Source organism: Lactuca serriola, chromosome 3 (assembly GCF_051521515.1).
Source record: "Lactuca serriola cultivar US96UC23 chromosome 3, Lser_US96UC23_V15, whole genome shotgun sequence".
In the NCBI taxonomy this organism is placed as follows: Eukaryota; Viridiplantae; Streptophyta; class Magnoliopsida; order Asterales; family Asteraceae; genus Lactuca; species Lactuca serriola.
Genome location: NC_136410.1, coordinates 27988173 through 28001610, shown reverse-complemented (window position 1 = coordinate 28001610; position 13438 = coordinate 27988173). Strand labels below are relative to the sequence as shown.

Here is a 13438-nt window from a genome sequence, read left to right as displayed (position 1 = left end):
AAATAATGAATATAAATTGCCAAAAAAAGATCTAGATTGATATCTAATGATGAATTTTTTTTAATGAAGTTTGTGTAAGAGATACAAAGATTATTATCGATAGAAGTTCACAAGTCATTTAGGATAGTATTGACCAAGAAGTTGAAAATTTAAATAATGACAATAACTATAGTTATATTATTATTGAGATAATCGTTTGATAAAATCAAATTTAAATAGTAGTAAGGGAAATATTTTGATCAACAACATGAATCTAAAGTTGTTTTTTACTTTATCTTTTGCTATAAAGAAAATGAAGAAATTGTTTACATAGTTTTATAAATATATTTTAGGCAAATCTTTTATTATATGTTTTTCTTTTAGAAAAGTTTGATATGGTCCTTAGTTGAGAAGAATATGAGTTTGTGGTAAGTTGGTAACTAATAATTACATACAAACACAAGATATTGTTGTGACTTTTAGTGTTGGATATGAAAAATCTTTAGAGTGCCATTGATCCAAATAAATGATATTATTCTGTAACAAGTTCTAACATCTGAAGAACTGTCGATTCCAATTTCAATAGGATTATAGATAGAAAATAACCAAAAAATTATAGGTAAATTGTAAATTTCAAAATACATAAGTGTTTATATGCATAACATATGGGTATTTGCCTAATAGGCTTAGGTTATTTTGTTTTTATTAACTATTGTGTGCTAAAATGCACAGATCTGGACCAACGGATTAAATTAATCAATGGACATGATTTGAGAGTATATGATATTACAATGGGATAACATGTACCATATAATCACACAAATTTTAACAAAAGGGTATTTTAGACAATTCACTATATTTATAAAATGAAATTTTTAGATTTTTAGGAATAATTAATTCTCCTAATTTTACAAATCTGATTTTTTAATCAATTAACTTTTAATTCAAATGTAATTTGTAAACATAACTGATTTTATTCTATCAGAATAGTTTTTTGCTAGAATGTTGTTCTTTCAGAGTTTTATTCTATTAGAATATTATTGAAGAATAACACAATTCTTGAATCTGAGGTTGAAGAATAACAACATTCTAATATATTCTTATACATCCGAACTTAAATACAAATTCATACATATTCTTACAGAGTAAAAACGTTATACATTTTAATATAATTATACATATTCTAAAAGAATATCAACAAAAATGAATAAAACTCTTAAAAAATAACAACATTCTTAAATTGTGAGTATGATCAAACTTTATTCATTCTTCAAGTTATTCCTATTAGGTCTTCAACGCATTTTTCCGACCATTCCTATCACAAATACAATAAAAACTAATAATGGTTAAAAACATATTACTTGTAATTAACTATCACTTTATATATTTTGGTAGAATACATAGAATATGACAAAATACATAGAATACATTCAGAATACGTAGATTTTATTTTGACATAATACATTCTGACAGAATACATAGAATTCATTCAAAAGTTACTGCTAATATTATTTTAGATTCCAAATATAAAATAACGGGACAATAGAAATTGGAACTCAAAATCACAAATTGAGCCAAAATAATACAAAGACAAATTAATTACCTTTTTAAACAACTACATAAAACATATGTTGCTAGTAATTCTGACAGAATGCATACCACAAATTAATTACTTGTTTGAATGTACTATGTTCTCCATGTTATCATTCAAAACATTGAAGGGTTGCATACATAAATAGAACAATGACATATGATTCTTGATTTTGGTGTGATGGACTGAAATAATAAGCCAACTCCCTTTTTTTTCATTTATTTGAATAACAAAAGCCAAACATATTTAATCTAAGTCTAGTGTAGCATAAAAAGTAATCTAATGCAAAAATACTTGTAAGAATATTTCTTACGCTAATTATATATATTCCATATTTGAAATTCAAACCCATCGTATACTTACATGTAAATTAGATAAAGCATTTTTGTTATTAAAATCTATATTTAAATGTCTCTCCGTGAAACTTACAATTTGTCTCATACAAATTGATTTATTAGAAAATGCATTTGAAATATAGCCTAGAAACGTTCTGTTTCTAGGATATAGAATAAAAAAACAGTTGCATCCTTTTTGCTACTTCATATAGTGGTAGGGTTTATAAACGTTGTCCAAAGAATTTCGAGGGAAATTGAATACTAGCCGAATTAATAACAATCAATTTCCATGATATTATTGAGATATAAAAATCTTGATAATGTCATTGATAGACCAATTTCCATAAGTTAATTACAACATAGATTAGTTTACCTCTCCTCCGAAACATATGAAGATGATGACGTTGGTGCTCGACGATGGTATTGGGCGGAAATGGTTGTCGGACTTGGGGAGAGGAAACAAGGTATACGATAGTGTTGATGGTGATGAAGGGTCGGTGTTTTGTAGGGTCAACAAACAAATTAGCCTAATTTAAAGGATATTAAATGTTTTAAATATTTACCATAATTAAGTGTAGCCAAAATTACTACTACACCCTTTTATGATTTATTATTGAATTTCATTTTTCTTAATTTTGATTGATTGTTAGAAACACACAGTAGTTATTGAAAACATTTGAGCCTAATTCTATATATATCTAATATATATATATATATATATATATATATATATATATATATATATATATATATACTAGTCGTTTACCTGCGCTAAGCGTCGGGCGGCAAAGAGTTTCTTTCGGAAGATAGTTTTAATGTAATGATTAGTTTCCTTTAGACGTGGTCTATTTATTGCGACCTTTTGGTAGAATATTTTGTGTTGAATAGTTCATTTCAACGAATAGTTTCTTGCTAGGTGCATAGTTATACAATACGACAAAAGTTGAGTCTATATTTCGAATTTCATCTAATAGTTCATACTTGATTTTACATGAACGGGTATCAAAATATACCACAAATGGAAGTTTAGTAGCAATGAAAATGCATCAACGTAAATGTGACCGCTCATGATTCTACAAAATGAAAGTCAGATGTGATTGATTAAAATTGTCAAAATTGAACTTAAATGTGACCGTTCAAATAGGAACCTAGGTTTGAGACTTTAGTGGGAGAAAAGAATATATCCCAAAGGGATTCTTATTAATTCTAAGGTGTTATAAAGGTTTACTTTGGAAAATTAAAATTGACAGCCTAATCAATTTAACAACTAATCCATCGTGTGATTGACATAAATCTCAATTTTACTTCATTAACATTAAAATATTCTCACGATTAGAGTGATTGTGCAACATCCACGTGTGAAGTAGACATAATTTCTATTGACTGTGTTAGCAAATTTTGACATTTTTTTTTGTAAGCAGCTAACTTTATCTCTATTTTCAGGAACTAACATATGTTTTTATGTTTCTTTATGTGCTTCTACAAAAGTTCTTAGAGAACCAGCTTCTGGATCAAGAGAAGCAGTACGTGTGAAACTAAAACTTGAAATCAAAGTTGAGGTAAGGTAGGTTTATGGCATCCGAATTCTCATGAGACCATATTAAAATATGTTACAAATATTTTTATTCTAGTGAATTATAATTACATAATCTTCCTTTCAATTATGCATAATTTGCTTTCAATTTATCAGGTTTTGGATTTATTGTGCAAAGGGTATTTTGGTAAAGTTATATTTAGTTATGAATTTTATATAATTTTTTAAATATTAAATTTATATAAATCTAATTAAAATATGATTTTGGATATAAACGTAATTTTTATTGGTTTAGATGGATATATACGTAATTTCTAAATTTATAAAGATATTGAAGTAATACTTATAGTTTAAAAGGATATGAATGAAAACTTTCCTATATAAAAAAGGTTATAATAGTAACAACGAAAAAGGGTATATTATCTTGAAGTATATACTGAAATTAATTGGCAAATATGAAAATGCACATACAAAAAAACATATTGAAGTCTACTATTACAATCATAAAAATAGAAAGACACATTCACTCAAACTAAAAAACAAAAGCACACAATGTCCCAACATTTACATATACAAACCACACATATATACAATGTCACAGATAAATACATACACACATATATACATATTATATATATGTATTATTTGAGACAGACAAAATTTTTGAAACCACTACGGATTTGTACCTTTATTAAATTTGAATCATATGGAGTCTGCAAGAAAAAAAATCACGTTAAATTAATCAATAAGTGAAATGATGAGGGGAAATATTAAATGTAATTAAATTAATCACCGAAGATGTCATCACCGCCACGGAAACATCATCACTTGAAGCCCTTCAAAAACAATTTCCCAAATTAAAATTAAAAAAAATGACACAAGTTAATTTAATCGCATATATACTAAAGCTATCATGTTACTAAAACTATTTCCAAATTGATCCCAAAGTTCTTCTTACCACCCTCTTTCTCTGGTTGAACTTGAAGCCCGTCTTCTTTGACCAAAGTACTATCTCCATTAGACTTGATTTTCTAGGGGTTTGAAGCTTCCCTAAGTACTAATCACTATACCATTAATTCAAGTTAGCAATAATGTCCCTTGGGTTATAATTTGGCACAAATGTACTCCACCCTGTCAAAACAAAATTTTAGAAAAAGTTTTCCGTGGGTGAAAAAGGTTAATTGTTACAAACTTTGAGATAACCCTTACAACTAAATGTAAAAAAATAAGCATAATATACTATTTCATTAGCCGTTGAAAATTTTACTAAATAGGTTATAATAATTATAGCTTATTTAACAAATTATTCACTCTAATGTTGAAAATAATATATTCAATTGCATAGACATAGGAGGTGTTAGACCTGTATGATGGGAACATATACTAATCCTAAAATGTTTATCATTTTTTTAATTATCAAAATTAAACAATTTACAGCATACAAACCAAATAAAAAGATAATATGGTATGTTTCTTCTCACAATCACAAATTTGGGAATTTCTATATAGGTAACAGAAGTGACGGAAATATATGTAAGCACATGTATATTTACAAATTTAGTTAATGTATATGTAGGGCAGTCTAGAACAATTGGAAATGATTTTTGTAGAAAACGATCTAGGCATGTACCTGGCGGGTAACAGTCCCAAGAAAATGAGAATCGAAACCGGTTATAGTCTTTTTCGAAACATTAGGAATCGGAATCAGAACCAATAGAAACGGTTCTGGTTCTAGAACCGAATACCCGATTTCAATGCTCATCCCTAATGGTAATGGTAAAGGCGATGCTTTTCCACCTCCATCATCCGTTCTCGAAGATATTTTTCATGAAAAAGCAGAGCTTGGAAAAAAAATGATGAGGGTATCAATAGGTTGGTGTAGTCTGGCCACCAAAGGGAACAAAGTCTAATGGTTCACTAACCATTTCAATGTCAATGTCTTTAATGTTGATGACCAATTTTTTTAATATGGTGTATGTGCTTATTCTATTTGTGCTCATGTCACGTTTTACCATGTACTGTAAACCTAAAAACTAAGCTTTATATTAGCAACACTAACTACCTGCATCAATTATGCCAAAATTTGAATAAATACTAAAAAATTATGATCTAATCATCGTAAAGACATTCCTATGCATCTATTATAACATTTATTATATCATTATTTCAAAGCTCATAGATAATATATATTTATTTTAAATAAATATTAACACCAATACAAAGTAAACCAATTAGTTTATTTTATCAGAAACATCTGTTGAACACATCAACATATGTATGCTTTCTTTAGTTTAGGAAAAGAACACATGTAACGCCCGGGTTTCAGGGCTAAGCATTTTTGTCAATGTAATAGTCTAGTTCAACTATTGTAACTCTTTTTGAAGTAATAAAAATGAAATATTTGAGTATTATGTGAATTATGTGGGTTATATGTTTATTATTTAATTATAAATGTATAATTAATAGAGAATAAAAATAAGCGTCAAAATTAAAGTGCGAGATTAGCCCGATATCTCTACATAAAGTTGTAGAATATGTCTCAAGGTTTCCGTACATATAAGGAACGCCGAAATCCGAGTTATAACGAAGAAGTTATGACCCGTCGAAGTTTTGCGACAGAACCGACACGATACCGGGAAGCGTAAATAGTGAATTTACGATAGAGCGAGATTTAGCCTTAGCGATCTAAACGAAAGTCATAGAATATGTTAAACTAAGAACATCGATAAAAAGAACGCCCAAATCTGACTTCGTATGAAGAAGTTATGATTTCGAAGTTTCGGAATAGCAGTGTACAGCCCGAAATTCGAATATTAGATCGAGTGATTTTTAGCCGACACAACCTAAACGAGAATCGAAGATCTCGTTATTAGTAGCGTAACGATAAAAAGACAAACGAAAATGGACATCGGATAAAGAAGTTATGAGATTTTAATGGACCAATCCTGTCCCGACCTGTTAAAAATATAACTTTAAAAATAAAGTCAAAATTAGCCGACGGAGTCTAAACGAAAGTTGTAGAGTACGTCTCCACCTACACGTGGATATAAAGAACGTCAAAAATGGAGTTCGTATGAACGAGTTACAAATTATAATAGCATATTTACGTATTAAAATAAAGTATAAATCATGTATACGTACACATATATATACATATGTATATATCATTAGAAAGGTATCGACGATGCGGTCATTATAAGACTAATGTTGAGTTCTTTCGACATTAGTTTAGTACAAATATCATTAAATCCATTTAAAATAGTATTATAGAGGGGTATTTAGTTGTTTATATAACTAAAAGGTCATTAAGTAATTATGGAGGGTAGCTTTTGAAAATTCAATTAGTATAAATAAGAGCCTTGGGCTCTCATATTTCTTGCACCATTCTCTTGATTCAAGAGTCTTTCTCTCCTTATCCCCGAGCATTTCGGTCCCTCGTGATTCGACTTCTCTTTCTGTAGTTTAGTATAGTAAGGTGAGCGCTGAAGCGCTGCACGAATCTTTCTTAGAAAGATTCAGCGACGAAGTTCTGCCCCTGCAGAGCCCGACTCCTAGCTAAAACCCCCTTGTAAGTAAGTTATGCTTACCTTATTTTAATATAGCTTATATTTAAAATTAGTATTGTTATTATGAACTTATAATAAGTATTTGAGCTATTATTATAACTTATATAAGTGTCGTTATAATATTTTTTTTAACTACTCGCGGTACGGGGAATCTGGTTTAAAGGGCCGCATAGGGTTGTTGGATTTCAGAAGTGCTATATGCCAAAATGGTCCTGCCCTCCGGTGTTTTATGTCTGGCCCCTGTCTGTACATAGTGGTTGGAAAATATTGTTTAACGCTTATATAATAATAATAATAATAATAATACTAAGACTAATAGTTGGTCACGGTAAATATTAGACTAAAATTTAGCGATAATAATGCTAGGTTTCGTCGAAGGAAAATAGAATCGTTAGAAGCAAGCGCTGCCCGATTTTGGAATCATCACTTTAACAAGTGAGTGCATAGTTACTTTCAGTTTACACATAGATATGAAGTATTTTATATAAATTACGTGCTATGTGTGCATATTATCTGAATACTTGCTATCTATGCTGGATGAACGTTTTATACATGTTTTCAATGATTTAAACTGTATATGTATTTTATATCTACAAAATGTGTTGGGTAAAACATGGGTAGATGTAATAGTTGTTGTGTGACAAGATAAAACGATGAGAGGCCTCGTTATAGATGTTATTGATGATCCAGTCATCTAGCAGAGTATAGATGACGACCACGGACTATTCTAGACAGTCCAATGGAACACTAGCAGGCTCGCAACCTGTAGGTATTTATTCGAACTGTGTGTTTATTTGAACTGTGTGCTCACCAGATGTACTCCATCCCCCACATGGTTGCCTTAAGGACATTTATTGCTGAGGAATCCCCTTAGCAGTAGTGTCCGTCCCGATGATAATCCTTAGGATAGGTCCCTTATGATAGATGCTTAGGGACGTAATGTGAGGATAACGGGAACGGGTAATCGGGTTTGTTTAATTTAATGAAGTTAATAAACTTATTTATTGTGGGTTGAAAACCCTATGTGCTCACCAGGCTCCCAAGCCTGACCCACTCAGTTTTATGTATTACAGGTAGTGGCGCTTGAGCATAGTTATGATGTTTGGACGAGGGATTACGGATATAGGCCTGTAGATATGAAATAATGTAGTAAGGCTTATATTGTACTGTTTATGCTTTTGATCTGTACGAACATGACATCCCAAGTCTTTTAATGAAATACATTTCTATGGAAATGCTTTTGATAAATCTTTATCATATTTTGTTTTGGGACAAATTCCGCAACACTTTTATTTAAAATGTTACTCTGATTTTTAAACAAAGCATAAACAAACCGGTCTTTTCTGGCCGTGATTTTGGGGATGTCACAACACAGACCAAAAGAGTTACAAGTAATGAGTAGTAAATATGATGTACCTTCATCCATTTAGTCCGAATTTACATGTATCTTGTAAATGCTTTGCTTAAACTTGGTGATGACTACCCTTTCCACTAATTTAATGACAGCTTTTCATTACTCCTGCATTCACAAAAGAAAATTTTGAGGGTTGGGATGGTTAATACAATTCAGTTTTTAGGATATTTAACAGAAATCACTAACTACTACATGAAAGAAGGCATGACATACCTCCATCGGAATACAAATGAGATTTTTTTTATAGCCAATTTCAAGTTCAGCCGGTGAAGATCAATTCCTGTGTGGGGACAAAGATAAAACATGTAAGGACGAAGATCATCTGAAAAACACGCACATGCATACACATAGTTAGAAAGAGGCTATAGAGCGATATCTTGGCTGCAACAATTGACAAATGCAATCATAAGAAGTGGTTCAAATTACATGGACTGTTGCAAGAGAAAATAGAGCAATCCTGATACTGCATGAGTGTTTTAGGTGACACCCTTTGACTCGGATCCAAGTTTAAGTCCCGTGGCCCAGCCGGCGATGCCAATTGCATAAGCAGAAACTTGGCAGAATGCGATAAAGGTAAAACCATGTCGGATCTGCAGAGGTGAAAGTTCGAAGGTATCTAGCGATGATTACTCCTACAGAAAACAAGATTCCCCATCTCAGTGTGCATTCAATATCCCATGAATCTTAAACATGAACAAATTACATTTCGATTTTCGTATGATTTTGATGTTGAATCATGAATTTCTACGTGGGTTTCCATGAAAAAAGATAATTTTAATGAAATCAGAATTTGATTACTTACATTTCTCTTTTTCGTTCTGGAATCACCACCTCTAATTCCACCGTTAGATCCGCTGATACTTTGTCCACTTAACAAATCCAACTGCCCTTTCACCCCCAAATTCGCCAGCTGGAAAGCATGTTTCGCCTGAAACCCATCAGCCGAGACCGACGGCCCTACCCGCCATACCTGATTCACACTCGTCATCCCTTTTTTAGGTAACTCAACCGTAGCAAAAATCTTCATCACCCCATCGAAGTAATTAGCTCTCGTATCCTTCGCCGATCAGTGAAGAGATAAAGAGAGAGACGGATGAGTTTTCGTTTGATGGCGACTGTTGTATGTAGAGGAGATTTGGTTTGATTTGGTGAGTATCGATCGATTCTAAAGTGATAGGAAGGAGACAAGAAGAAGAGGGTTTCGATTTCCTTCGTATAGCGGCTGTTGTGTGTAGTGTTGTGTGTAGAGAAGATTAGGGTAACATTTCGATAGGTAATACCGTGTATACCTATATGATGGGATTACAAGCTTAATATTATTGTACATGAGGTAATAGGTGTTGTACCTCTTAATTTTCAAAAACATGCAATATGTTTAATAATATATTAGTCGTTTACTCGCGCTAAGCGACGGGTGTGCATTATTTCTGCAGAGGAGATTAGTTTTTTTACGCAAATGAGAGTAAGATGTGGTGGTGAGGGTTTGGGTTTACGTAAAAAATTGTATACTCGTTTTTTTAGATAAAACATCTTAAGTTATATGAGTAATGGTTCCATTACTTTAATTATTTAAATTAGTCGTTTTGCAACCAAGACAACAATTTCTAGATGCATGAAAACATTGTTTTTCGATAAGAGATAAAAAAAATCAAACAAATAGCCGTTAAACAGAAAATACCAATTAATTTAAACTGTGCGAGCTTTTTATAAGTAAACCCCATCAATATCTTATGTTATATAAAATGATAATATTCAACCTTTAAAACAAAAATAATGAACTACTCATAAATTGTTTCCAAATTAAATGTAATAAATTAGTCTCCCATCCACTTTTAAATTGAGAATTGTAAATAATTATTTCACTTATCAAAAAACATTTTAACTTGATTTAATTTATGGTAGTATAGATGAACAAAATGAAAATTATTTTTGTATTATATAATTACTTGTCAATTCCAAAGAAAAATATTAGAATTCTGATTAAATAATAATTTACAATATATAAACATTTGAAAGTAAAACTCATGATTAAAACTTAATATTTAGTTTGATAACAAAATGTTTTCTGGTTATATGTTTTTGGTTATACTTTTGGAACGATATAGTTAATATGATTGTAATATTTAGTTTGATAACAAATCTTTTCTAATTACATTCAAACCAAAGCTCAAAACCCATAAAGTTGTAAGTACTTTAATTTATAATACATAGAATTGTTGAACAAAATACATTTCTCTGAAAAAGGCAATAATATTTAATTACATTAATACTCATATTGGTATTTCTGAATTAGAAACGTCATAACATGAAAGTGAAACCAAATCTCGACTTTCATGTACATAAATCACTAACTTCAAATAAACATTGTCTTGAGGTACACGCCAACTTCATACATTTTGCAAAGAATCATTTGTAGTGTCGCCAAAAGTAACATTAGTAATCTATGATAGAATTTTGAAGCATTGTCGGTTTGTCTTTAGTTTTTTTGTATATTCCAAGGTTAAATATAATTTAAGTTTCAAAGTACAATGCCTAAATAAAAAAACTTATGTTTAAAAAAAATGAATGTAAGATGTTAAAGAATATAAATGACAATTATGTCAAACTACAATAAACAAAGAACATGTAATCAACATATGCAGATAAATGGTTGTAAATTGCTATTTTTTTATTCATCTTTAAAAAATAAAGGAAACAAAATTTATGGATAAAAAAAATGTAATTTTGTCTTTGTTTCAATCAAAATGACGGTGCTGCTTGTTTGGTCCATGTTCTAATATACCATACTATAAAATGACATTATGTAAAGTATTTAATTGTTGCGAGTGATGATAAAGGGAAACAAAAAATGGCATCATACTTGACTGTTTACAACATCAATCATACACAACCACATACACACACAAAACACACTCTCATATACTACACATACACACATAGCAACAACAACACACACAACTCAAGAAATCTACTTTCATTTACCTCAGACATTCTACTTTGGAAAATCTATAAAAACAAAAATGGAAGTATATTGTTATATTTGACAAAAAATGTAGCTATTTCTGGCATTTGATCCAAAAATGGCTAAATGCAATGCATCAAGTACAAAAATTGCTAATGGCAAGATAAAACTACTTCCACTTATCAAAAAATTCACTTCCATTTGAATAAGACATTCTATTCTTGAAAATCAATCACAAAAAAATAAAGTGCATTATTATATTTAATAAAATGAAAGTATACTGTAATTTCTTGCATTAAGCCTTAACATATGGGGAAATTGAATCATACCTGGAAGTACCAAGGAGGCAAGGATTAGCTCGGACATCATTAAAATATCCTGTCAAGAATAATTATCTTTTGGTTATAATTAATCCATTGATACAAATATAACCAAATATGTTAAATATTGTATCAAAAGTGTAATAAGCATGTTTTTTTGGAAAGGGAACTTCCCTAACGAGGGTTTCCGGGCCAGCTTTCGCGCACCGACTAATCCCCCGCTGCAAACATGAGGCTTTGCCTCATGCCCTGGAGTCACTGCAGGCGAACCTCCATGGCCACAAGGGTTGAGTGGTGCCAGGATTTGAACATGGGTCAATAGGTTATCCACCATATCTTCCACATGCCTTACCAAGTCACCACAATCCAAGTGTTTAAGTGTAATAAGCATCTTGCAGATCAAATGAATGATGGATGTCATAGCAACACCATTTGTTGTTGGTTTGTTTATAAATCCACCAAATTAAAACATAGATTTTTTTTTGTCAAAATTGAAATTTTTTTTCTTGAAAAATACAAAAATGTGATTAAAATAAATGCATAATGTCACCATGAAAGTCAGCTGTAATACCTAGGGATGGCAAAAAAACCCGAACCCGACGGGGAAACCCGATTCCCGAATTTTTCGGGTCGGGTCGGGTCGGGTCAGCACTATCGGGTATCGGACCGGGTTTCGGGTTCTTATCGGGTATTTTTTCCGGGTTCGGGTCAGGGAGTGGGTTGTGTCTGCCCCGACCCGCCCCGCCCCGATTATATATATATATATATATATATATATATATATATATATATATATATATATATATATATTAATATTACACTTCAGCCCTAACAGTAACAAAACTCGTTCCCTGGTTCGCAAATCGCAACAAATCACACTTCTCACTCTTAACTCTTCTAGGTTACAGTCGAGACCGAGAGCCGACATTCCAAATCGCAAGCTACGAGCCTGCTGCCTGCGATAGACGATCGACGTCTTCGATAGTTCAATCGAGAGCCGACATTAATAGCCGAGACCGAGAGCCGACATTCTACTAATCTTCTCTTCGTCTTCTACGAACGACTGTGATAGTTCGATCGACGCCACAGTGACGCTCACGCACAAGGAACAATCACAGGTAATCGATCATTCGGTCGCATCTTTCTTTAATTCTCTTCATTTTTCTTGAAATTGAGCATATGTAATCGATCACTACTTGTATCTTTCTCTTCAATCGGTCACTGTGACTTGTAAATGTGTATCTTTCTCTTCAATCGGTCACTACGACACTACCTGTGGTAATTTGGATTCTTGAAATCAATTAGAATATGTGTCCTACAGTCCTACTGTAATCTGTTTCTTTCTTCCCTGTATCAATTTCTTATTTATGGCTGTGAATCTGTAAATCTTTCTTTCCCTGTAAATCTTTCTTTCCCTGTATCAATTTCTTAGAATAATGTCCTGATGGCTGTGAATCTGTAAAGTATGGCTGTATCTTTTTCATTTGTGTGACCCTGTGAATCTGTAAAGTATGACTGTATCTTTTTCATTTGTGTGACCCTGTGAATCTGTAAAGTATGGCTGTATCTTTTTCATTTGTGTGACCCTGTATGGCTGTATCTGTAAAGTAATTTCTCTTCAATCGCTCACTATGACCCTGTATGGCTGTATCTTTTTCATTTGTGTGGTTAAGAATAATGTCCTGATAGGTAAACTAATATTTTTCAGGAAATATGAATTCAACTAGTCAAAATCAT

At 31.5% G+C, this 13438-nt stretch overlaps 1 long non-coding RNA gene across 1 annotated transcript; it reads left to right on the top strand.

The window, feature by feature from the left end:
- The first annotated feature begins 7368 nt into the window (after nt 1-7368).
- LOC145094313 (uncharacterized) lies at nt 7369-9220 on the top strand. The gene is made up of 2 exons (XR_013703280.1): nt 7369-7440; nt 8079-9220. It is a non-coding gene; the product is annotated as an uncharacterized LOC145094313 (long non-coding RNA).
- Nucleotides 9221-13438: the final 4218 nt, after the last annotated feature.